At 39.6% G+C, this 27,363-nt stretch overlaps 1 long non-coding RNA gene across 1 annotated transcript in view; it reads right to left on the bottom strand.

Annotated features, from left to right (window-relative positions):
* Nucleotides 1–1,708: 1,708 nt before the first annotated feature.
* Nucleotides 1,709–27,363, bottom strand: part of LOC143667966 (uncharacterized) — a 44,591-nt gene continuing 18,936 nt past the window's right edge. The window contains exon 3 of the long non-coding RNA XR_013168211.1: nt 1,709–1,847. This is a non-coding gene — a long non-coding RNA (uncharacterized LOC143667966). The remainder of the gene's footprint in view (nt 1,848–27,363) is intronic.

Raw genomic sequence — 27,363 nt, 5'->3', positions numbered from 1 at the left:
AGCAGCTTGACAAGATACTGTTTCATATTTATATAAAGTCACCCATCTGAAATCTAACCCTAAAAGCACAGAAACCCAACCTAAACCTGGTTAGGAGGAAAGATTGCTGCCTAGAACTTCATAGGAGACAAGTATACATCCAAAATTAAGACAAGCACCTTTTCAGATTCCTTTCAGATAATTTATTTGACCAGCTAGGTTGAAGACAAAATAATGATATCCAGAACACCAGAGTTGATGATCCTCTATGAAAGAGATACTTTCAGACTCTGAGGGAAGTGTTTCTTTAGAATGATCCACAAGGCAGTACTGCCAGCTACATTTCTAGGTTCTTATGTGACTTATAAGATGTGGGTGGTCATGAGCATCTCTCCAATGCTAGCTGGAAGTGTTTAGCTGGGGAGATCACATATACAAGTGTTAACTAGGACCATCAGGTCCAGCCAGGACTGAGTTCACTGCTTTGGCCAGGTGATGGCAGCATCTTATTACACAGCAAATTTCACTGCTCTTGAGGCAACTTGGCTTGAATGGAACCTCAATTGGGCAGCTTCTGAGATGGCTTTCCAGGGAGAAAAACCCAGCAGTAACTGACCTAGCAGTCTTAAAGAGACATCTGAGTTCCACAGCTGTGGGGTAAATATAGTTCTTGGGATAATTGCCAAGCTAAAAAGTAAGTTGACCTAAATCATAGGCTGATGAACAGAAAGAGGGCCCCAAGTGTATGTTGGGGAGAGCATGGGGTGGAGATGCTGAGCACCTAAGGAAGAGCAAAGTTGGGCCAGGGAAGAAGAGTTGGACAGGTACAGGTCTTAGAAGAGAAATCATCCAAGAGAGGCAAGAGAAGGACAGATTTTGTCAATGGGAGAATTGTGAGGTCACATTTCAAAGCACCAGTGCTTATTGCACTGCTGATCTTCTTCTTTATTTAATAAATAGATTATGCTTCAAGCATATACTGAACTAGCATAACTGGTAGTAGGTAAGCTAGAGATAGATGGTTCTTGGATCTCTCAGCTTTCTGATTACAGCACCTGGCCTCTTTTAGTTGCTTTGGGAGGGGTATTCTTGACAGTGGAGAATGTCTCAGTGATTGTACTTCTGTGGGTCCCTTCTTTTAGGAGGCTGCTATCTTGCAAAAGGCATGATAGTTCCTGGTTTATATGCTCTGTTTTAATTGAAATAGAATGAAAATGGAAGACCTTTTAATAGGGTAAGAGATAGTATATGCCACAGAAAGAAAATAACCCACAACAACTTGGGTTCTGAAATAAACTCAGGAAACTCCTGTGGTTTGCCTAGAAGCTAAAATATCAAAGAAATAACTTACTAGAAAAGTGGCTTATGCTTACTGAAACAGGTTATTATATAACTTCATTTGATATTCAGTACTTTAATGGGGCACACTGTATCACTGGAAACCTCTTCTACAGCATATAAGTAAGTTACCCAAGGTAACTCAGCTCTGAAAGTTGGACCAGCTCTGGATCTTACAACTCCTGATTTTGTCTTGTGAACTTTATTCACATACCAATATACAATCTAGTTTATATGAGCAGAAATTGCACCTATATAATTTTATTAGGTCTCATGGATTCATATATTAGTCTGTAAGTGATTTGAACATCAGTAAACCTTCTCTAGAATAATCCTTTGTGAGAAGGTACCCATCATGATCAGGGAACCAAGGTGAATATACTTGCCTTGCCATGTCCATACGGAACCTTGTTCAGAGGAATAAAGCTGAAGAAGTCAGTGTTCCATCTCCCCCTACTAGCTTGGTGGTACTGCCTTGGGAATACTTTCAGACTCCAAGTTGCAGGACAGGAATCATTCCTGAAGTCTATCTGAAATATTGCAAAACTCGTTGTTGGCATTGTTTTCTTCGATTGTCAACATGCAAATTTAATGTTGACCTTCTTAGACATTTGTGTTTCAGAACCATATGGATGACTGACCAATGAAAAAACCCTGGGTGAAGAAACAGCAAAAGACAGGGAGCCAGATCATGGGACAAAATGATTGGAATCCAAGACCATAAAGAACTTAAATATTCATCACGGAACTAGGGACTACAGGGGTGTTTGGGGAATTTTGGTGGCAACCATGGAAAGCCTTATGGTGGGGTCAGAACTGGGTAAACTATGTCTTCACAAGTCTATAATTCAGTGTTTTGTTTTCATAATACCCTGTTCTCAGGTATCTCCTAACTTAGCAAGCTTTCAAACATTCTCTGAATCTCTTAAGCTGTTGAAGTAGCTACATCCAGATCACTAGTGCTTTGTTTAAAAAGAATCCAAAGGAATGACTTTTTGAAAACTTAAATTTGGGATCAAATGGGTCATAGCAGTCTTCAGCTGTCCATGTTCCATCTTCTCAGCCCACTTATGACATCAGCCCTATCTACAGTGGCCATTCATGTCTCACTTCAAGCTGGCAGTGTGCTTCTAAGGCTCACACTGGACCTCTTTTGATGTATTTGGCTTTCTCTGATCCAGGCCCCTTTTCTATGTGCAGCCTCGAAGAGCCAAGAAGCGTAAAGATCTTTCCATAAAGGTGGAAAGCTTGAGCAGGAGAACTTCCATGCACCTCACATAGGCTTTTCTTTCTTCCCTGTCTCACTCTTCCCTTTTCCTTACTCCTGTACAGATAGTTTATTTAGGAGGTTGTGGAGAGCCGCCTCCCGGGTCTGGCCTAGTGGACACACTGCGGCCTGCTCTAGAGTTCCCCCCGCCCATCGAGTGAGTCAAGATGGCGCCCGCATCCTGTTTCCGCGTATGACGTACACGCCCACCAACCCTATCTTCCAATCACCTCTGTATACGTGGCACTAACCTATTGGGTTTGGGCACAGTATATAAGAGGTTACCCGGACAGGGTGGGTGGAGACGACCCATAGGGAGCCGTACCTGACGGCCGCATAGAGGTTGTTCCCCCGCGGGGTATTCTGTCCCGCGCGGAATTTGTAACAGAGCTTGCAAGCTTAGCTCCAGTAAAGGTCTGTGCTCACAACTGCAGCGTGTCTCGAACCCGTGTCTGTCACTTGAGTCGGTTTGTCTGCGTCTGTCTCTCTCTCCCTCCTGTTCCCTCCGCCGGCCGGGGACCAGAAGCTGAGCGAGACGGCGCCGGACAAGTGGTGGCCCGTACGGGGACCCTCCTCTCTCGACACCTCTTCTGCAAGGAGAGCCGTACTGTCTCTTCTTGAACTGAGAAGGACGTGCATCCTGAGCTCGCAGCGGACTTCCCGCGCCTGATCACCGCGAGAAGGTGAGTACTTCTTATTACGTGAGAGTTAAGGCCCGCGGGCTTTCAGGTAGCCCCGGGGACTCGGAAGAGCTCTCCGAGTGATTAAAGTACAGTGCCGACTGCAAACATGGGGCAGTCCGGAAGTTTACCTTTGTTAGCTCCCTTAAAGACCCTTTTAGCGGACGGCTCCTGTGAAAGTGAGCCGCCCACTTGTAAGCCGCCAGAGTCTGGCGCTAGTTCAGACGACTCTGACTCAGAGTCAGATGGTGACGAGGCCGAGAGTGCAGGCGCACCTCTGCTGATCGATCTGGAGGGGCTCCCGGTCTCGCCCCCGCTGCCCTCCGCCCCGCCCGCGCCTACCGCTGCGCCCCTAGAGACGCGGCGCCTTCCGGTGGATGGTAGGCAAGGGCTCCCCCGAGTGGAGCAGGCGCTCAGCAGCACTACTCTGAAAAGAATAAACCCCAGTGAGCCTTTTGAAGCCTGCGTGCTGCTGACAGAGTTACAGCCCACGGCAGTGCTATGGCAGCAAGAACCATTACTCTGGGTTCACCCTGGAGTTTCCCCAAAAAAGGTCCTAGAGCACTATCCTACAGCTGTTGCAGATCTGGCCTTAGAATCAATTAAAAGGGCCATACAACATTTCGGCCAGCAACCTGAAAACCTCAGAGTACCTTACTCTTCCCAGCAACTTGAGATACTCACTGGGTGCATAGATCAATGGGCCGTTCTCCGGTGCACCTTTTTGGGATGTATTGACAGTCAATACCCTAAAGACCCCCTCTTACAATTTGTTACCCGACATCCAGTGATCTTTCCCAAAGTGACTTCGCCTAAGCCACTAGCGGGCGCCCTCACCGTGTACACGGATGGCTCCAGCTCCGGTACAGGGGCGTATTGTGTGGAAGGGGACACTCCCAAAACAGTATTTTTTCAACCACAAAAACCTCAGTGGGTTGAATTGCAAGTCATTATTACAGTCCTGAAAGAGTTTCCTGGCCCCCTGAATATTATCTCTGATTCCATTTATGTCGTAAATTCTCTACAAATTTTAGAAACTGTGGGCATTATAAAATGTTCCTCCACAGTGAGCACATTCTTTCTCGAGCTTCAAGAGACAATACGTGCTAGACGACATCCCTTTTACACAACTCATATTAGGGCCCATACAGGCCTGCCTGGTCCCATGACACAAGGAAATCACATAGTAGATGTGGCCACTCGACAGCCACACGTCTTCCCCGCGCTGACACCATATCAGCAAGCCCGAGAGTTCCATGCCAAATTTCATATCAATGCAGGTACCCTAGCTAAGCGGTTTAGTATTCCGCGTGCAGCGGCTAGAGATATAGTCCGAGCCTGCAGGGATTGTGCAGAACAAAGAGCAGTCCCTTCGGTTGGAGTTAACCCTAAGGGCCTCATCCCAGGAGACATTTGGCAAATGGATGTCACTCATCATTCAGAGTATGGTAAAATTAAATACCTGCATGTGTCAGTAGACACATGTTCTCAGATATTATTTGCCTCTGCTGAGACAGGAGAAAAAGTCCACCAAGTCATTGCACACTGCCTTGCTGCTTGGGCAGCGTGGGGTAAGCCAAAAATATTAAAGACAGATAATGGACCTGCTTACACCAGTAGAACCTTCCAAAAATTTTGTGATAATATGGAAGTACAATTAAAACATGGCATCCCTTACAACCCTCAAGGACAAGGAGTCATTGAGAGAGCTCACAGGTCTCTCAAAGACTTACTAAAGAAACAGAAAGGGGGAATAGGCCACGGCCTGTCCCCGAAGGCTCAACTGTCTGTAGCCTTATTTACATATAATTTTTTAAATGAAAATTCACTAGGAATGACACCTGCTCTTCAACACACCACTCCGAGTCCTCCACATAGAGGTCTAGTCCGATGGAAGGATGTCCTGTCGGGACAGTGGCAAGGCCCTGACCCCGTGCTCAGCTGGGCCAGAGGCTCTGTTTGTGTTTTTCCCCAGGAGCCAGGACGTCAACCAGTGTGGGTTCCGGAAAGACTGGTGAGAACCGTGACATCGCCCGAGGAGGCCACGGAGCTGTTGCCCAAAAAACCAACAAGCCTTCAACCTGAACCATCAGATCAGGCCTCCAACTCTGCTGATGACGGTGGCGACTGACGAGATGGCAACGAAAACGCCGGTCACCCTTCGATTGTTTAGAAGGGGGACCAGTTTTAATACCCCCCACTCTCCCATCAGGTGGAATCAGACCTTAAAGTGCTTGGGAAGATCAAGTTAACCCCCGTTGCCTTCGACCTTTCCGAACTGGGCGAGACTGTACAAAGTCTGTGGAACCGAGTCACCTCTTGGTTCTCTTGGCCCAATTTGACTACTTGGATTCTCGTAGCGGTGGGACTATTAGTGGGATTAGTCACTGTTAAATGCTTGTTAGAACGCTTGTTCCAGACACAGCAGCAATTGCGTGTTACTACCATGTTGGCTATGTCACTCGCCCCTGGTGCTCCTGACAACGACCGCCCTGCTGCCCAGTCCCCCATTTCACCGTATGACCCATCCCGGCCACTCAGGGCGGGACTCTCGAAAGCAAGACCCGCTGCAAGGCCCATGGCTGTGTCCCGGGTATAAAAGGCGGCACCAGCAGTCATAATTTTGGTCGTAGGCTGATCTCTTAGGCGAAGTCGCAGTCCTGGCCAGACTAGACTCCAGCCATTGCACAGAGACACCTAGCGACACTCTCGATTCTGGTTGCCGCTCTCCTGCCCCCCTCCTAACCCAGTTGCGAGGCGAAGCACTGCAGGGAGAGTCATGTGGTTTCCAGCTCACGGGCTCTCCGGTCTCTATATGAGGTGGCATTCTGGTTGGTGCCTAGCAAGCCTAGTCCAGACTCCCCAAAGCACCAAAACATGTAGTGGGCCACTCAGGCCCACGGGAGCACACTCATCAATGGAGACACTGGGTCAAAATAAATAAAAAAAGGGGAGATGTGGAGAGCCGCCTCCCGGGTCTAGCCTAGTGGACACGCTGCGGCCTGCTCTAGAGTTCCCCCCGCCCATCGAGTGAGTCAAGATGGCGCCCGCATCCTGTTTCCGCGTATGACGTACACGCCCACCAACCCTATCTTCCAATCACCTCTGTATACGTGGCACTAACCTATTGGGTTTGGGCACAGTATATAAGAGGTTACCCGGACAGGGTGGGTGGAGACGACCCATAGGGAGCCGTACCTGACGGCCGCATAGAGGTTGTTCCCCCGTGGGGTATTCTGTCCCGCACGGAATTTGTAACAGAGCTTGCAAGCTTAGCTCCAGTAAAGGTCTGTGCTCACAACTGCAGCGTGTCTCGAACCCGTGTCTGTCACTTGAGTCGGTTTGTCTGCGTCTGTCTCTCTCTCCCTCCTGTTCCCTCCGCCGGCCGGGGACCAGAAGCTGAGCGAGATGGCGCCGGACAGGAGGTAATCTCAAATCATATGGTAATCCTATACTTCACTTTCTGAGGAACCACCAAACTGTCTTCCACAACAGCTGCACCATTTTACTTTTACACCAAAAGTGAACAAGTGTTCCTATTTCTCCTCATCCTCTCCAAAATTTATTTTGTTTGTTGTTTTCTTAAATAGTAGCCATTGTAGAAGGCATGAAATGCTATCTCAATGTGGTTTTGATTTCCATTTTCCTAATGGCTAATGATGTTGAGCATCTTTTCATGTGCTTTTTGGCCATGAGAAATGGCCAGATTTGGTCTTTGGAGAAATGTCTACTAAAGTCTTTTTCCTATTTTAAAATTGGAATATTTGTTTTTCTGTTCTTGAGTGTAGGGTTTCTTTATATATTCTAGATATTAAAAATCTTTATCAGATATGTGGGTTCCAAGTATTTTCCCCAATTCTGTGGATTGCTTTTTTACATTCATGATGAAGTCCTATGCACAAAACTTTTAATTTTGAAGGGGTCCTATTATCTTTTTTTTTCCTTTACTCATGAAATCTAAAAAACCATTGCCTAACACAAGATCCTGTAAATGCTTCCATATGTTTTCTTCTAGAAACTTTATAGTTTTGTTTCTTATATTTAGGTCTTTATCCATTTTGAGTTAACATTTATATATTGTGTGGGGTAGCAATCCACCTTTGTTCTTGTGCATATGGATATACAGTTTTCAAAGCACCATTTGCTGAGGAGACTAGTAATTTGTCCATTTCATCTAGGTTACCTAATTTGTTGGTATACTAGTGTTCATAGTATCATCTTATAATCCTTTTTATTTCTGTAGTGTTGGTACAGAAAAAAAGTGGTTTTATTGTTTGTTTGTTTCTGATCTTAGTAATTTGTGTCCTCTTTTTTTCTTTGTCAATTTAGCTAAAGGTTTGCAAATTTATTATACATATATGTAACATTATGTCCTCATATTGAATTAACTCCTTTACAAGGATATAGTGAAATCTTTTGTTCCTCATAATAGTTTTTTTTTTTTTACTTAAGATCTATTTTGTATGATAATAGTATGACTACACTATCTCTCTTTTGGTTACTATTTGTATAGTATTTTTCCCATCCATTCACTTTCAACCTCCTTGCATCTTCGAATTTAAGATGAGATTTTTTGTGAACAACATATAGTTAGCTCATACATTTTCACCCATTCTCCCAATCTCTGCCCTTTGATTGGATAATTTAATCCATTTACATTTAAAGTAGCTATTGATAATGCAGAACTCTCTTTTGCCACTTTACTATTTGGTCTTTGCAAGCCTTTTACTCTTTATTCTCCACTTCTGTTAATCCCTATTTATTTAACTTTTATTATGTATGATTGGAGTACATTCTCATTTCCTTCTGTAAATATTTTCCTGATATTTTATTTGTGATTACCAATGGACTTAAATTTAACATCCTGAATCTATAACTATCACTTCTGATTTGCTAGCAAGTTAATCCTAATGGCATACACAAACACTGCTCCTATATCCTTCTGGTCTCCCCCCAACACCTTTTTGTTGTCTTTTTTCACTTTTTTTTATGCCTTTCAATCTGAATAATTTCCTTTTTATTGTCTTCTAGTTCATTGATTCTTTTTCTGCCAGCTCCAGTCTTCTTTAGAAATCCTCTAGAGAGACAAATTTTGGGCCTTTAGGCTGTCTGCTCTCCTACTACATGTGTAGTAATAAACTCTTTCTCTCTTTGAAACCCCAGTGTTTCAGGAATTGGTTATTGAGAATGTCAGGAAGAGAATTGTTATGGCCTTTGTCCAGTAACAATTTGGCGGCCCTCTGGGACAAATTCCCAAGTCTCTGGAGCCCCAGCAGAGCAGGTAGGCCAGGTAACTGAGCTTTTTGTGGCAACTGGACTGAATATTGTTTGAAGCTTGGCAACTGGGTTTCTCTGTTCTGCTGTCACTCCAGATACTTTTGGCATTTTAAGAAAGCTTCAGAGAGAGAAACTTTTTCCAGTTTCTATGTCTGGACATCTGACTGGGTGAGTGGATCATCAGAGTAAAAGTGGATCAGGGAGTAAATAGGCAGTTTGAGTCCCCTTGAGCTTGGCCAGGGTCATACTTCCAGAATGATCCCCTTTGCTCTGACCTCTACACCTTCTGATTTTGGGTACCATGCTCTATAGGGTTTGAAGCCATATAATCTAACAATAAATTGGTATCTGACTGAGTGACTGGGTCATCAGGGTAAAAGTGGATTGGGGAGTAAAAAAGAGGTTTGAGTCCCTTTGACCTAGGCCAGGTCAGGCTTCCAAAACAATCCCATTTTTTCTGACCTCTACACCTTCTGATTTTGGGTACCATACTGTTCAGGGTTTGAAGCCCTGACCTAATCCAGCAATTACCTGGTATTTAATGAAATTAAATAGGCCTGCTTAAGTGTTAGCTAGTATGCTACCTAGGTATTGGTTAATTGTTAAACTGGTATGATAAATATTTTATGTCTGCTTAATTGTTAATTGAGGTGTTCAACGTGTGTTACATACAGGATTTGAGACCCTAGCCTAAATTTGTCTGTTGACTATACTCCTAAAAAATGAGTAATCCAACAATTAATTGCTATTTAATGAAATTGAGTAAGTCAGTTTAAATGCTAGGCAGTGTGTTACCTGGGTATAGTAAGAGTTGAAGATTGTTTAATTGTTAATTGGTGTGTTAACCATTTAATACCTGTTTGTTAGCTGATGTGTTCTGTCTAGTTATTAATTGATATATTCTTTCATTTGTATTGGCCAAATATTCCTAACTGGTTACTGATTATGAAAATTCTTTTAAAAAGGGAACTTTTGGGCTGTTTTGAAAATTGAAAAGATTTTGGTTATGAGTCTATAAAAAGGTTTCATTTTATAACATAATCTGACCTCAATATGATTTAAAATGAAAACACCACCATTTTAGTTACAGATATTACAGTTAGAATTGTTCTGCAAAAAGGTAGAAATGGGATGAAATAATATGCTCAATCCTTTATTTGTTTCTCTCAAAAGTATCTGTGTCTGTATTCATTTTCAATGTACATCCTGATACCTCTGGATGGTAATAGCAAATTAATAAGAAAACTCTTAAAGAGTTCTATTTGAACTGCTTAAAATAATTAGGTGCTTGATATAAATATATACATTGAGGGGGTGCAAGGGTTGTTCAGTGGTAGAATTCTCACCTGCCATGCAGGAGACCCAGGTTCGATTCTTGGTCCATGCACTTCTCACCACCAAAACAAAACAGAACCAAACAAAATAGAAAAAAAACACAAGCAAAACAAACAAAAAAATGGTGCTGCAATAAGGGGATATTCACAAGGAAAAATAATGATATGTGACTCTGCCATACAGCATACAAACAAACAAACAAATAAATATATAAATGGATACTTCTGAAGTAAAAGAGTTAAAAGAGAAAAGAACTCACTGAATGGCAAGATTCAAAACCTTAGTTTTGTAATTACTGTAAACAAACCAGGACAGTAGAAAGAAACTGTGTCTGGAATTTCCTTAAGGCAGCAGAAAGCTGCCAAAGTCTGCCTCTGGAAAGAGCAATAAATAACCTTTTCCAATGGCCCTGGCCATGGCTTTTGGTAAAATAAATCTAATAATTGGAAATAGTTAAAAGAAGAGTATAGTAACTCTCAATTCCATGGCCCTCACCTAAAACTTTCAAATCCAAACTCAAAAAGCCTGAAATCTTTCTGACTGTGCAACCTATCCCTGCCCTAAGGCCCAACCAACTACAGCAGTTATCGAGAAGAGCTAGGCACAGAAAAATGTGGTGAAGTGTGGTTTAGAATTCTTTTTTTACTGGGACTGGAGATTAGAAATGCTAAGCACAAGGAATGTTACAGAATAGGCAATTATTAATACTATTTTTTCCAATAAAACCTTTGCAATGGTAACTGTAGAAATCATATTATTATTAAAATATAAATACCCTTGGGATAGGACTAACTGAATAAAATCTAATTATCAAATTTCAGTATGTAAAATGAAAGATCTTTGAGAAATATGGAAAAGTTTGTCCTGAATTTAGACTTGGGGCAAATTAAACAATTGCAGTTTATTTTACAGAACTTGATAGTCAATGTACTTTTAAAATTGCTTGTATTTTAAGATATTATTGAAACAAAGAGTTTTTTTCAACCTCAGTTAAAAAGAATTTTATGATAAATTTTGAATTAAACAAATGTGATTTATCCTGCTTGGGTGTGTTCTCCCTAAATCTATATAAGATTAGTAAAAACTAAGCTAGCATTATAAATACATTCTCAAAATTCCTCTTAAAATAGCTTAACTAGATAAGTTAAGTTACATAAACTGATCAACATACCTGATAATGATACTTACATAAAGTATAATTAAGAATATGCTTATGCTTCAAATATACCTTATTTAAGAAATTTGTTAAGTTTAGTAAGAAATATAAATGGATTTTTTTTTATAAACTTGATTACTTGGATTTCAAAGAATCCAGCTTTTGGTTACTTGCCCATTTGTTACTTCAGTATGTGGAAGAATTTGAATTTGTATGGCTTTGTTAATGTTAGTCTGTCATGAATAAAAAAGACATAAGTCTTAGCTTCAAAGAGTTTATATTCTAGTTAGAACATACATGTACTAAGGCATAGTATAAGACAGTGGTAACAAAGGAATAAAAATGCTGGAAGAATTTAAAAAGCAGATAAAGAATGACCTAAGACATTCTCATAGAAGAGATAGCGCATGGAACCCCTTTAAATAAGAAAGTAGCATTAAAAAAAATAGAACTCTGAACTAGTTTTTAGAAACCATAACTTAATTTTGTGAGATAACACGTTCCTGGCATGGAGCTGTTGGGAATAATGTTTAGAAAAATTCAATTTTTTTTCTGGATATAAATCCCTCAAATATCAAAAAGATGATTTCATTTTAAAATTGGAGCTTTTCTGACCTCTGAAGGTAGTGCTGAATTGAACTGAGAGATTTGAGGCATATTGTAAGTAATCACTTGTGTGTTCTGAGTATAAAACATATAGATGCCTGGCTGTGTCCTAAACCCAAGCATAAATTTCTTCCTCCCTCAATTATTTTATAGTATTTCTGTCTCTTTCCCCCTCATGAACACTGCTATTGGAAGGAAGTACACAGGTTCAAAATCTTTGTGTATCATATATTTAAAAAAAGAACGCTTTTGTATTAATACTCATACCAAACTAAAGTTTTGTTTTCTCCTTGTTAAAATAATGTGAACATCAGAATAATAACCTTGTTAATGTTTATTTTGGCATTATCCTTTATTTCAGAAGACAAGTCTTCTCACTGTTAAGGGAAAAAATTGTTATGAATAACTGTTCTTTTACCTTGTATAAATAAGGTGCTGAAATACTTTAACCTATTGCATAGGAGGTGTTTGGGAAGTATTACAGTGGTTAAAAGAGATTCTCTATCCTGTTGCTGATTAAATTTGTATAGTAAAATATTATTCATATATTTAGAGATTGTATAAAACTCCTAAAAATTTGGCAATGTTCTCACTGTCCATGTTATATCTGATAGTAATCTGTATGATGTTAAGCAATGGTATGATGTTGTTAGTTATGGTTTTAGTTATTCTTAAAAGTCTACACATCATAGAAACAGCCAAATTGTCAGCTGTACCACTTTGCTTTAATATGTCTCTAAAAGTATATGTGGTCAGCTTTAGGCAAGACTTCCATCTGTAACAAGGAAAAATTTTAAAAGAAAGGCAGGAGAAAGAAATATGTTATATTTTATCTGTTAAATAACATAACTCTGTTATATGTGTAAAAGTTAAACAGAATAAAACAAAAAAAAATTTAAGCAGAACAAAACCTCTGCTATGGTTTCTCAATATAAAACAGCTGTCTAATGTTTTTATTTCTGAAAGAAACTTCATTTAAAAATGCTTGTAAAAATTAGAGCTCAGCTTGTAAGCATTAACTATTATCATTAAATTCTGAGGTGCTTTACTCTTTGTATAGCCCAGTAGTTCCCCGAAACTTTAAGTGTCTATGTGACACTTGAAGTTCAGACTTGGTTCTCCAGCTCTGAAAGTTAGCATGGGTCCATGCAGCAATGGTTAAAAAAAATTGAAAGGGATCAAACTCCAATTAAAGATATGATGAAACTGGACTGGTTAAAACCAAGGTAAATCAATATAAAAAGTAAACAATAATATTGTCTGTATTTTAAAGCTTTAACTCGTGTATAAGATCAAAGAAACATGTTTATTTTGTCCAAAATTTGCACTATATATTTTAATCTGTCTAGTCAGTAAACAATCGAATTCAGTTTCATCTTATATGAAACCTGGAATAAAGAACAAAATCTTTAATATTCTGTACAATTTAATGTTGTGCAATGATGCATTTCAGAGTATTTCAGGCAGAAAATTAAAAAAAAAAAGTTTGCAAAGTCCCTTGAGGAACTGGGAAAGATAGAACTATTAAGTTTCCCCACGTGGGGAATTCCTGACATTTTTCTTAAGCAAGAGTGGCTCCCAATTTAATAAGCCAAGGCCTCAATTTTGAGGCTTGCCCTTATGAAACTTATTTCTGTAATATAGACTGAATCTACTTAGGATTAGTGCCTAAAAGCCATCTCCAGAAAATCTCTGCTGTTGTTCAAATGTAGTCTTTCTCTAAGCCAAACTCTGAGCTTCCTCCCCAATGCAGGGCACAATTTCCAGGGTTGTAAGACTGTCCCTGGCATCATGGGACATAACTGGCCCTTGCACTTTGAGACATAAGTTCCAAGGATGAGCCTGGCCCTGACATCATGGTGGAGGTTCAGTGGCTAGGAGATTTCAAATTGAGTCAAGAGATCACTCCGAGGTTACCCTTGTTCAGGTTTCAGCCGGATGTTGCAAACTGCCATGATGCAGTGGACCCCAGCCAGCAGTGTTCCTGGACGCCCTGAAGGATGTCCTGTGCTCTATAAAATTTTACTTATTAAATTTATTTTTTGTAGATTTAAAGCTTCCAGATTTTTCCAATACCAGAGAAGGTCTGAAGCCCAGACATGTTGGACTCTCCAAGAATAACAACTGGTTTCATCAGTTCATCCTATTGCCACTTGATGACAGTGCCCCTTTTCAGCCTTGAAGCAGTTAGAAGAGTCATCATCCAGATATTCCTCAAGATTGAGAGAGAATTATCAAATGAGAGGGAGGAATTGTAACCAAGAAATCAAGATTTAAGGGATGATTTTGATTGCTGAATCACTATATATAAAATATTCCCTTTTGCTTTTTAACATATCAGAGTAGACAGGGAAATACCTGAAATCTCTGAATTGTAATCCAGCTGCCTTGGTCCCTGATAATGGTTATATAGCCTTATCTCTGACCCTGTGATTGTAAAAACCTTGTGACTAACCTTCATCTGTGTCTACTTATCCAGTTTTTCAGTGTTAGAGCTGTATTATCACTAAGGGTAGCCCCTAATGTTTGTTCATGAAGGGCCTTGGGTCCACCCAGAACTAACCCACCCCAAGGCCCAAATTATCTTGATGACTGAGACTGAATTTAACCAAATTTGGCCCATTTGGCATGCACAGTAGCTTAGACTTTAATCTACCAGTCACCTACACATCATTCCATCATTTTCTTTCATACATTTAATGACTAGGCATGTAATCAATCTGCACATGCTCAATAATCAGAGCACCTCTAATTACATCACCTGGGGCCACTGTGTTCATTATCCTAAACCTTGCCCATCTTTTCTCTAATAAAACTACCTGAATTACTGCAGTTTGGGGAGACAGATTTTAGGCCATTAGGCTGTCTATTCTTCTGCTACACAAGATGTAACAGACTCTTTCTCTTTTTGAAAAAAAAAAAGAAATCCTCTATAGAACTTTTCATTTCAGTTCTGTGCTCTTCAATTCTGGCATTTCTGTCTGGTTCCTTTTCAAAATTTCTACATCTTTACTGAGATTCTCAGAGTGTTCATCATTATTTTCCTGAAATCCTTTAATTCCTTCTCCATGTTTTCCTTTATCTCCTTGAGCATACTGAAGATCACTATTTAAAAAATCTTTGCTTTTTATATATAAATTCTGTTCTTCTTCATTGTTGGTTTCTGAATTATTATCTTGTTTCTCTTGATGGGTCATTTCATGCTTCTTTTTTTGTCTTGTAATCTTTTATTTCACCTAGTGTATTTTTACATTTTTGTATGTTAACTCTGAAATTTAGTCCCTGAGCTCTTTGTTTCTAAGTTTGTGTCCAGTTAATAATGTGACAGAGATTTTCTTAAGGGTGATGGGCTAACAAAAACAAACATATTGACTCAAAAATCACCCTTCACAATCTGCAAATTGGCTCTGTGTTGACTGGTTCTCTCCTATCAAGAAGATCAGCACAAGGTGAAAGTGAAATCCTTTCCATCTTTTTTCAGCCTGTATCTTGTGCTCTTTCATGGCCTTAAGAGATCTTCCCATTTGCAGGAATTTGAATGTCCTCTATACTCTTTATGGAAAAGACTTCTTCCCACCTCTGAGGGTTCATTGCATGACTTAAAGCCAGTGTTCCTTTCCCAAGGCTACTTTGACTTAACTTTTTTTACACTGCTTAAGTTATCAAAAAAGCTGCTTCTGCCTGCAGGGTAAGTTCTGGGAGTATGACTCTCTTGGTTCAGTCTTTTTAGGCTGCCACTCAATAAACTAGCACCAACATAACAGCACCCTAGTATGTGTATAGGGATGACTCTGCTCCCTCTGGAACAGAGCCAGGGATTCACAATGAGAATGCAGGCTGGCTCCACACTGTGCTGTGAACAAGGTAGGAAAGAAGCCAGCTGGGGGCACAAGCTTTATCTACCATTTTTAAATGCAATTTTATTGAGAGATAGTCACACACCATACAAACCATCCAAAGCATACAATAAACCTCACAGCATCACCACACAGTTGTGCATACATCCCCATAATCAATTTTAGAACATTTTCATTTGTGAATAATGCCATTATGAACATTGATGTGTAAGTTTCTGTTCATGTCCCTGCTTTCAGATTTTCTGAGTATATTCCGAGTAGTGGAATTGCCAGTTTCATGATCACCTACCATTGTTAAAGCTAATTTTTCTTGTTTATGCACTTGCCCAGTTATGCCACCCTTTAACTGATTTCTGGAGTTTTGTGGAGGATGGTTTTGCCACTTTTTGCTAGTTGTCCAAAGATTCTTTGACTGAATGGCATCCTGGAGTCTTACATTGCCATCTTGGTCAACCAGAAATTCATAATTCTATTTTAGCACCTGTTTTCTGGAGGACTTGACTTGACCAATTGATATCAGGAGGTGTCTGAGAAAGCTGGTAATAAGATCGGTGTTCTAGTTTGCTAGCTGCCAGAATGCAATATACCAGAAATGGAATGGCTTCTAAAAAGGGGAATTTAATAGGTTGCTAGTTTACAGTTCCAAGGCCTAGAAAATGTCCTAATTAAAACAAGTCTATAGAAATGTCCAATCAAAGGCATCCAAGGAAAGATACCTTGGTTCAAGAAGGCAATGAAGTTCAGGGTTTCTCTCTAAAGCTGAAGGGCACAGTCAGAGTTTCATCCTCATCTGGAAAGACACATGGTGAACACATTAAGGTTTCTTTCTCATCTGGAAGAACATGTGGTGAACACAGCAGCATCTGCTAGCTTCCTCTCCTGGCTTCCTGTTTCATGAAACTCCCTGAGAGGCATCTTCCTTCTTCATCTCCAAAGGTCACTGGCTAGTGGACTCTGCTTCTTGTGGCTATGTTTTTCTGCTCTGCTCTCTCAGAATCTCTTCTTCTCCAAAATGTTTCCTCTTTTATAGGAATCCAGAAACTAATCAAAACCCACCCAAATGGGTGGAGACATGTCTCCCCTAATCCAGCTTAACAACCACTCCCTGGGTTACATCTCCAGGGAGATGATCTAATTACAGATACAAACATACAGTATTGAATAGGGATTATTCTGCCTTTATGAAATGGGGTTTTGATTAAAACATGGCTTTTCTAGGGTACATACATCCTTTCAAACCAGCACAATTGGGTTTGGGGATAGGATCATTCATTGCCCAATTGGTAATGAAGATTCTCCTGGGTGGCATGTGAGGCATAGATAGTACATGACAAGGATTGACAAACTGTAGCCAATTGATCAAATCCCATCCTCCACCTGCTTTTTAAAAAATTAATCAGAGGGTGCAAGGGTAGTTCAGTGGTAGAATTCTTGCCTGCCATGAGAAGACCCAGTGTTTGGTTTCTGGCTTATCCCCTTCCCAAAACAAAAATACAAACAAGTAAACAAAAACAAAACAAAACAAATACAAATTCAACAAATGGTGCTGCAATAAAAGGATACTCACATGGAAAAAAAGAATAAAATGTGACCTCTGCCATACAACATGCAAAAAAAAGATTTATCAGAACCCTGCGACATCCATTCATTTATATATTGTAAGGCTGCTTTTTCACTACAAGGGCAGAATTGAATAGTTGTTACAGAGACTGCACTATAAATACAAAATTATTTACCATCTGGCTTTTTATAGGATTTGTTTTCGGGCTCCTATTCTATGGCACAAAGTGGCAACTAAATTGATAGAAATTTTCTTCAGGGTTGAGCTTGGAGAATGTGCTGATGGAGGGGAATACTCTGGCCAGAGCAATTATTCAGCAACTTGAGAAGCAAGTGTGAGTTGGTGTGGAAGACTGATACATTCAGGATCATGGAATTGGCTAGCTGGTACTAAATCTCATATTGATTCATTCTCATGAGAAAATGAAAAGCTAAGGCAAGTTAACAAAAAATTGAAAACTAAGTGTGAAGGCTTGATGTCTCCTTTAGGATCTTAGAAAGAAGGATTTATCTTTTGAAGTGGGAGAGAGGAAAAAAGGCCCAAATTCAGGATTTAATAGAGTTTCCAAGATATAAAGTTTAATGTTCAATTGAAGTAGGTGTGTTTCGGGGCATGGCACAACACACTTGTGACCTTGTAACAGGGACTGTGCTATGTGGGTTGTTGCACCCAAAGATTTTGGTTTTCTTAACAGGGATCCTCTGAACCCTTAGAAACTGCAGATATGGCCTACCCTCCCCTATCAAAAGAAATTTCTGGTCCCAGTGGGAGAAGATACTGCAGGAGTGTCTCCCACCCTCCCATGCCAGGTAATAAGGGCTCCACCTCAGGATCTGTCCTTACCTTTTCTTCCAATAGCTAGACTGATAACTAGGGATGAAGTGACAGACTAACCAACCCATGGACATCCTTGACCTGACAAAGAAAGAAAGGGACCATACCCTAAAGGATCTGCAAAGCTTGGTTAGCTTATACCTAGAAGAGCAAGAAGCATAAACATGGACTTGGATTTAAGAGTGCTTAACCAAGGAAGCTAGAACATTAACCTGGATAAAGGAAAATTTATTGACTTAGGAGAACCACCATGTAATGTCAGCTTTAACACCTTGGCAAGGACCTCAGGGAACACTTGCTGCTATGGTGGCTCCTAGAATTCTGGAAAATTCAAAGGTCCATGATGACCCAAGTTAAAAGGCCTGAATTTCAATGACAGACAGTGGAAGAAGAAATTAAAATATCCATGTATGTAGTGTACTGGAGTAAATATATTTTGTAATGATAAAAGACCCTTCAGGGGATTATGTTCCATGAACTGCTGAAAAGATGCCCATTTGCCAAGGCCATTAGGAGTGCAATGGTTAAAGGGGTACTAGCATCATTATGAAGTCCAATTGTCACTGTCCTCTGCAAGCCAGTTACAGATGGATGGAAATGCTGTTACAGAGCTGGCTTATAGATAAGCAGTGGGATGTAGGATCCCTGGAACAGTAAAGACCATGTGATAGCATTCAACTACTAAAAGCCAAGGCTTCACAATGCCAGGCAAGGTTGGAATAGCAGTCAAGTGGGGATGACTTACAAAAAGTTGTAGAGATGTTTAATAGAACCTATCATCCACAGAAGCAAAATACTTGAGAAGTCAATGTGAATATTATTACCTATAATCAAAAGAAAGAACAAATGGATGACAAGACTGAGAATGGTTACTCTAATAAAAAGTTTTAATCCCTTGGCTTTTAGCCAAGTCTGAGCCAACATGACTCTGCCAGTTGCTGTTTGCTAACCTTTATCATCTTCCACCCCAGAAATGACAGGGTGGACATACAAAGTGGCCACAATGGCAGAGATGGAGGCCTTGCATGGGCCTAACAATATGGACTTTTACTTATTAAGGCCCAACTAGTAACTGCTACTTCTGAATGTCCAACCTGCCACCTAGAGAGACTAACACTGAGCCCTGGATATCATGCTGTTTTTCCAGTATTCCAGTCAGTCAACTGAAGGCAAATTAATTATGGGGATGGCTCTTCCATCCACCATACAATGAAATAGTGATTCATTCTCATAGGAATAAACACTTACTCTTGGCATAGATTTGCATTTCTTACCCCCAACATGTCATTTGGCAACACTTTCCAAGAAATTGCAGAATGCCTGATTCACACAACAGCAGCTGAGCAAGATGTCCCTTTCTATTAAAGGAGGTGTGAGTGTGAGCCACCAACATGATGTCCACTGGTTATATCACATACTGTACCATCCAGAATCAACAAGCTTCATACAGCTTGGGAAAGGCCTTCTAAGGGCAGCTAAAGCTCCACCTCAGATGGGGTGGCATTCTCCAGAATGCATTATATCCACTACCAAGTGATCTTTAGATGTCTCTTTCAGGGATTCTAGAATCAACGGTTGGAAGCAGGGTTTGCTCCATTCACCAATATCCTGAATATTCCATAAAGAGGGAAAGTGTGCTTCTCATCCCCATAAAATGTGGCTTTGCATTGTTTGAGGTCCCAATCTCCAAAGAGGAGAACTCTTTTGCCAGGTGACACAGAGAGGGTCCCAATGAGTTGGGGCCACTGGGACAGTGATTTTCTCCTTCATGCAATGCTCCAGTTACTCATGTAGTAGCTGGCTTGACAATTAGTGCTTTATTGGCTGTTTTGCTTCCTTGTCCCCCTTCTCCTCTCTTCTACCAGTGTTCCTTTATCTCTCAAATAAACTATTTGCATCCTTTTCTCCTGGCATACTTCTAAAGATAATTCAAACTAAGTCACAGGCTGAGGGAGCATAATAGATATTGCAATAATTCTTACTTTCATTTTGGAGTAGTATTCCACTTGATTAAAATCATTCAAAACCTAATCAGTCTAATAAATCTACATTCCATGAAACCTGAAACAAGAATCCCCTAGTCCTTGTATTTAGCTCTACTTGGGAACACTAATAAATGAAAATTGTTCTCAGATGACATTCAAATGGGGTTTATGATCTTGTCTGTCCATGAAGGTTTCCATTGGTCTAAGAATATACAGGGTGAGGGCACAGAAAAGACAGAGGAGATTCATACTTAATGTATTTGAATTGTAGACATGTTATGAGCAGGAACATGAGAACATGGCCAAGGTTTTTCCTGCTCATATAAGATGGAGAAAGTAGCAACTGGCTAGGAACAAGAAAAATGTCTATTGAAATGTCTAGTTTCTCCTACTCTTTGTGCATGGCATGACCAAGGGGGGAAAAGATTGTTTTGGTTTGCTAAATCTCCAGGAATGCAATATACCAGAAATGAGTTGGCTTTTACAATGAAGATTTGTTAGTTTACAAATTTACAGTTCTAAGGCCATAAAAGTGTCCCAATTAAGGCATCAATAGGAAGATAACTTCTCTGAAGAAAGGCTTCTAGCATCCAGGGTTCCTCTGTCAGATAGCAAGACACATGGCTGGTGTCTGCTTGTCTTGCTCCTGGGTTTCATTGCCCTCAGCTCCTGGTTCAGTGACCTCCTCTCTGAGCTTCTGTGGGTCCTTTCTTAGTATCTCGAGGGCTTTTCTCTCTAAGCCTCTTTGTTTTTTCTGCCTTTTATTCTCTCATAAAGGTCTCCAGTAAAGGACTAAGACCCACCTTAAATTAGGTGGGCCACATATCAATTGAAACAACTAATCAAAAGCTCTCCACCCACAATAGGTCTGTACCCACAGAAATGGAGCAAAAGAACATGGCATTTTCTGGGGTACATAACACCTTCAAACCAGCATGGAGACCATCTTCCCTGCAGCTGGTCTGAGTGGCAATAATTTTTAATGAAACCAGGAAAATTTAGGGAAGTACTGTGAAATACTCAGACTTTGGGATATTGTATATATGAGAACAGTATAGGAAGTATTAAAATGGAAGACAATGGAAAAGAAGCCAAATTTACAGGAGGCTGCCTTAACCAAGCTCATTATTGGAATGGGTGAGTAATTTATTACATGGACAACTGCACTCAGGTTTCCTTTTTCAGCAAAAGAGCCACAACTCTGTCCCACCAGTCCCTCTTGAATTGAGAAACAGCAAATATAACATTGAAACATGTCTTGAGAGATAAGCAACTTTTGTGCCACTCTTCCATATGTCAGAGTTCATAGAGGGCCACTATCCCTGAGACCTCTTTTTCCCAGAGCTGTAGGTCTTTGCCTCCTGACATAGAGAGAGGAGACATGGTAAGGACAGCTAGTGCTCAAGTCCTCTTTTCCACTGTATATCAGTCTTCTCTGTTAAACCCCAAAAGCATTCTGAGAACATGGTAGCTTGTGCGTAGGAGAAATGAACATCAAAGTTTCCATCTTTCTAGGTAGGTTATTGAGAGAACTTCATGTCATCAAGTTTGTATTCTGGCATCCTGTGTAGAAACTTGTCAAGGGAACTCAAGCTTCTAGAAATAGGGTTTGTAGAAACATATATGAACAACTGATAAAGAATGTTTCAAAATTTCATGATTTGTACACCACTTCCAAAAGTGAATGCCATATCTCATATTAGTGAACTGAGGCAAATCAACATTCTCCACACTCAAGATGCTTTGTACCATACAGAATTTTTTTAAAGCTAGACCTAAGCAGCTTCCTTTTTCCTTAAGCACACAATCAAATCTCTTGAGAGGCCATATTGCATAAAACCTAGTAAAAGCAGGGGCTCTGGATTCAGATAGCAAGAGTTCAAATTCCACCTTTAATATTTAGTAGTATGTGACCTTTTGTAAGTTGCTTAACTTCTCAATGGTCTATTTGCTTTATCTATAAAGTGAAGATAATATTGGTATCTATCTCTGTTTGGTGTGAATACTAAACACGTTAATGTCGAGTGCTTCACCTTCTGTATGTGTCAGCAACTATTTTAAGATTTAAAAAAATAAATTATGAATTTACTAATTCTGCTAAAACAAGGAAAATCCCACTCAAAGAAAAGGTACCTAGTTAGTAAGAAAACATTGTATGCATCCAATGCTTAAGGTAGAGATGGTTTCTTGGCCACTTTTCTAGGCCTTCTCAGGCTGGGACATTTTTCAAGCAGAAGCACCCACTTACTGGCCATAGGAAGAGAGAATCCACAAAGACTGTGCCCATAGGCTGCAACTCCTTTGTTATATGGAACTAAAAATGCCCTTGGCCTTGACCCTGAACCTTCCTTCCACTGAAGAGGAGGGTGGGAGAGGGAGACTGTTTGGTTCAGGCCCCGATGTTAGCTACACGGGCTGTGTGGACAACAGGGTCCTCACTCTGGGAAGGGAGAGTTGCAGAAGGAATTAATGGCTTCCACTACCAGAAGCTTTGTGCACACTAATATCTACTACCCAAATGCAATAGTATGAGAGTAGGCAGTCTTTTTAGTGCTGAGAAGGTATTCACGGAAATAATTTCAGGTATGGTGGGAAGAAAATCTCCTTGCCTAGATCTCAAGTAATGACAGACATTTTTCTCTTTCCCTCACAGATGACTAACACTTTCATAATTTCTATATCAGGAGTCCCAAACTTCATGGCTACAGTGGCCAGGCAGGTAATATAAATGAGTGGTGCCTCAGAGTTATAAGGGCAGTGGTAAATGCACCTTCTATAGAGGAGCAGTTGCTATTCCATGTGATTGGGATTGTTGGATAAGATTGGCTTGGAATGTTGCCATGTGGGATTTTTCAAAAAATGCCAGAAAGGCAAGTTTTATGTAAAATTTTCAGATTTAGAAAAATCCTGCCTGAGCTAAACCCAGCACATCTGTAAACCAGATCTGTTCCACACCATCAGATATAACTTCTTTTATACAGCTTATATGGCACATTCACATTCTTCTTTGAGTTTGACAAAACCTGGAAAATCTTTTAATTTTCCAGTTAAGGAAATGAAATCTTGGGAAAAAAATGGTCTCCTCATTATTACTCAGTTGTTGATGAGACAGCTAGAGCTCAAACTCATTTCCCTTTCCAAAGTGAGTCCTTGTACTCTCAACTTAACAGCACCTTTCTTCTAATGGTATAGGCTTTTTAAAATAGAGAAGTTGTAGGTTTACAGAAAAATTCAGTGTAAAATGCAGGCTCCTATATACCACCCTTTTATTAACACCTTACATGAATTGGTGTGGTAAATTTGATAAAATCAATGAAAGCATATTTTTATAACTGTACTACTAACTATGGTCCATTGTTTAACTTAGGGTTCACTGTGTTGTGCAATTCCATGGATTTTTTTTAAAAAGTTTTTTTCAAGTAACATATGCAACCTAAAATTCCCCCTTTAACCACATTCAAATATATAATTCAATACTGTTAATTATGTTCACAACGTTTGTGCCATCATTACCACCGTCCATTGCTAAAACTTTCTATCAACCCCAATAGAAAATCTGTACAGCTTAAGCCTTAATTCTCTATTCCTTACCCTAACCTATCCCCTGATAACCTATATTCTAGATTCTGACTCTCTGAGTTTGCTTATTCTGATTATTTCATATCAGTGAGATCATATAATATTTGTCCTTTTGTGTCTGGCTTATTTCACTCAACATGATTTCTTCATGGTTTATCCCTGTTATCACATGTATTAAAACTTCATTCCCTTTTATGGCTAAATAATATTTCAGTGTGTGTATATAGCACATTTTGTTTATCCGTTAATCAGTTGATGGGCGCTTGGGTTGCTGCCATCACTGGCAATTGCGAATAATGCCTCTAAGAACATCAATGTGACTATATGTTAGAATGCTTGTTTTCGATTCTTATGTGTATATATCTAGAAATGAGACTCTCAAGACATATAGCAATTCTAAACTTAACTTACTGAGAAACCACAAAACTATCTTTCATAAATGCTGCTCCTTTTGACATCCCCACCAACAATGAACGAGTGTTTCAGTTTCCCCACATCCTCTCTAATGCTTGTGATTTTCCATTATTTTAACACCAGCCATTCTAGTAGGTGTGAAATAGTATCTCATTTCAGTTTTGACTTGAATTTCCCTAATGGCTATGGATGGTTGTGCTGGTTTGAAAGGATTTATGCACCCTAGAAAAACCATGTTTTAATCTTAATCCATTTTGTGGGAGCAATGGTTTCTTCTAGTCCCTATTCAGTACTAGAGGTTGGAAACTTGATTAGGTTACCTCCACAGAGATGTGGCTCAATCAATTGTGGGTATTAAACTTGATTAGATGGAGATATGTCTCCACCCATTCTACATGGCTTTCTTGATTTGTTTACTGGGATCCTATGAAAGAGGAGACATTTTCAGAGAGAATGCCTTTTGAGAACAACAAGAAAGCCACAGCAGAGCTGAACAGAGTCACAAGGCTGAGAGAACCACAAAGTACTCCAGCCAGCAACCTTTGGAGATTTTGAGAGAGCAGAGAAGAATGACAGTATGCTCCAGAAACATGAACCAGAGACTCCATCAGCCTGCAATTTTTGGAGATGAAGAAGGAAAACACCTCCCAGGAGCTTCATGAAACAAGATGCCTGGAGAGAAAGCCAGCAGATGCTGCCATGTTCACCATGTGCCCCTCCAGTTGAGAGAGAAATGCTGAACACCATTGACCTTCTTGAACTAAGCTATCTTTCCCTAAATACCTTAGATTTGATGTTTCTATAGACTTGTTTTAATTGGGACATTCTTTCAGCCTTAGAACTGCAAACTAGCACTTATTAAATTCCTCTTTTAAAAAGCCATTCCATTTCTGGTATATTGCATTCCAGTAACTAGCAAACTAGAACAATGGTGATCATCTTTTCATGTACTTTGTGGCTATTTGTACATCTTCTTTGGTGAAATGTCTATTCAAGTCTTTTGCCCATTTTAAAATTTAGTTGTTTGTATTCTTGTTGTTGAATGTAAGATTTCTTTGTACATTATAGATATTAAGCCTTTATCAGACATCCGTTATCAGTTTGCAAGCTGCTGGAATGTGATATACCAGAAATGGGACAGTTTTTATAAAGGGGGATTTATTAAGTTGGAAGTTAATAATTCTAAGGCCATGAAAATGTCCAAATTAAGTTATCCAAGGAAAGATACCTTGATTCAAGGAGGCCAATGACGTTTGGGGTTTCTCTCCTAGCTGGAAAGGCACAGGGTGACATCTGCTAGCTTTCTCTCCAGGCTTCTTCAACAGCTTCACCAGGGACAGTTTCTTTCTTCATTTCCAAAGGTTTCTGGCTTCAGGGGCTCTGTTGGTACTGGTGGTTCTAAAACTTTTTCCAAAATGGTTCCCCCTTAAAGGGCTCCAGTAAATGATCCCACCTCGAGTGGGTGGAGACATATCTCCAGGAAACCATCTGGTCAAAAGTTACCATCCACAGTTGGTTGGGCCACATCTTGATGGAAACAATAAAAACAAAATCCTTCCCAGCAATATTGAATGAGGATTAAAGGACATGCTTTTCTGAAGTATGTAATAGCTTCAAACTGGCACATGTGGTTTCCAAATATTTTCTCCCATTGTGTAGGCTGTCACTTGACTTTCATGATGAAGTCATTTACACAAAAATTTGTAATTTTGATGCAATCCTCTTTATTTATATATTTTTATTGTTGCTTGTGCTTTGGGTTAAAGTCCAGGAAACCATTGCCTAACCTAGCATCCTGAAGATACTTTCCTATATTTTCTTCTAGGAGATTTACAGTTCTAGTTTTTATATTTAGGTCTTTGATACACTTTGGATTGATTTTTGTATTTGGTGTAAGGTAGGAGTCATCCTACATTCTTTTGCAAATGGAAATCCATTTGTTGAAGAGACTATCATTCTCAATTAGTAGTTTTTGCCCTTATCTAATCAGTTGGCCATTATAACATGAGAGCTGATTTCTGAGCTCTTAATTCAACTCCATTGCTCTATATGTCTGTCCTTGACCAATACCATGCTGTTTTGAGTACTGTCATTTGTAAAAATTTCTAAGGTTGGGAAGTGTAAGTCTTCCAACTTTATTCTTCTTTTTCAAGGTAACTTTGGTTATTCAGGACTCCTTGTCCTTCCACATTAATTTTTTTTCTTGCTGACATGCAGGCTTTATTTATTTTTTAAAACACTTTTATTCACACACAGTACAATTCATCCTAAGTGTACAATCAATAGCTTTCAGTATAATCACATAGTTGTACATTCACCACTACAGTCAATATGAGAACATTCTCATTCAGGAAAAAATCTCATACCCACTTATCCTCTTGTGTTATTGACATTTAGCTTTGGTATAGTGACTTTGTTACAATTAATGAAGGAATATCACAATGTTATTGTAAACTCTAGCCTTTAGTTTGCTTTAATTGTATTTCCCATATACCACCTTATTATCAACACCTTATAATAGTGACATACTTTTGCTCTAGTTCATGTAAGAATTTTCTTATATTTGTACAAAAAACCACTGTCACCAATAAGAGTCTAAGTTTCACTAAGTTATACAGTCCCAGTTTTCATTCTCTAGCTTTCTTTCTGGTCCTAGCCTTCCTCTTTCAACCATACCCATACTCAGTTTTGTTAATTACACTTACAGTATGGTTCTACCATCACACAGTATTGTGCTATCCATTTCTGAACCTTTACAATAAACCTTATTAAATATTCTGTACTACTTAAGCATCAGTTGCCCAATCTCTACCCTCTTTCTATCTCCTGATAACTAATTCTCTTGAATTTGGTTCTCAGAGTTTGCTCATTACAGTTAGTTTATATAAGTGAGACCATACGGTATTAGTACTTTTGTTTCTGGTTTATTTCATTCAATCTTATGTCCTTGAGTTTCACCTACATTGTTGCATGCATCAAGACTTCATTACTTCTTACAGCTGCACCATATTCCCCTGTTTGTATATACTGTAGTTTGTTTATCCACTCATCAGTTGATGGACATTTGGGCTGTTTCCATCTAGTGGCAATCAAGGATAGGGCTGCTATAAACATTGGTGTGCTTATGTCTATGTGTGTCCCTGCTTTCCATTCTCCCAAGTATATATTTAGCAATGGGATTGCCTGATCATATGGCAATTTTATACTCAGCTTCTTGAGAACTTTCATACAAATTTCATTATTGGCTTCTCCATTCCTACAAGGTAGGCTCTTGGAATTTTTATTGAATTTGTAAATCACTTTGGATAGAATTCACATTTCAACAATATTTAGCCTTTCAATGCATGAATATGGAATGTTCTTCCATTCATTTAGATATTCTTTGATTTCCTTTAGCAACGTTGTGTGGCTTTCTGTGTATAAGTCCTTCACATCATTGGTTAGATTTATTCCTAGAATTTTAATTCTTTTAGTTGCTGTTTTGGTTTGCTAAGG

The sequence above is a fragment of the Tamandua tetradactyla genome, chromosome 24 (genome assembly GCF_023851605.1).
Source record: "Tamandua tetradactyla isolate mTamTet1 chromosome 24, mTamTet1.pri, whole genome shotgun sequence".
NCBI classification, from domain to species: Eukaryota; Metazoa; Chordata; class Mammalia; order Pilosa; family Myrmecophagidae; genus Tamandua; species Tamandua tetradactyla.
Note: the sequence above shows the minus strand (reverse complement) of the source record. Positions and strands in the feature narration are given on the sequence as shown.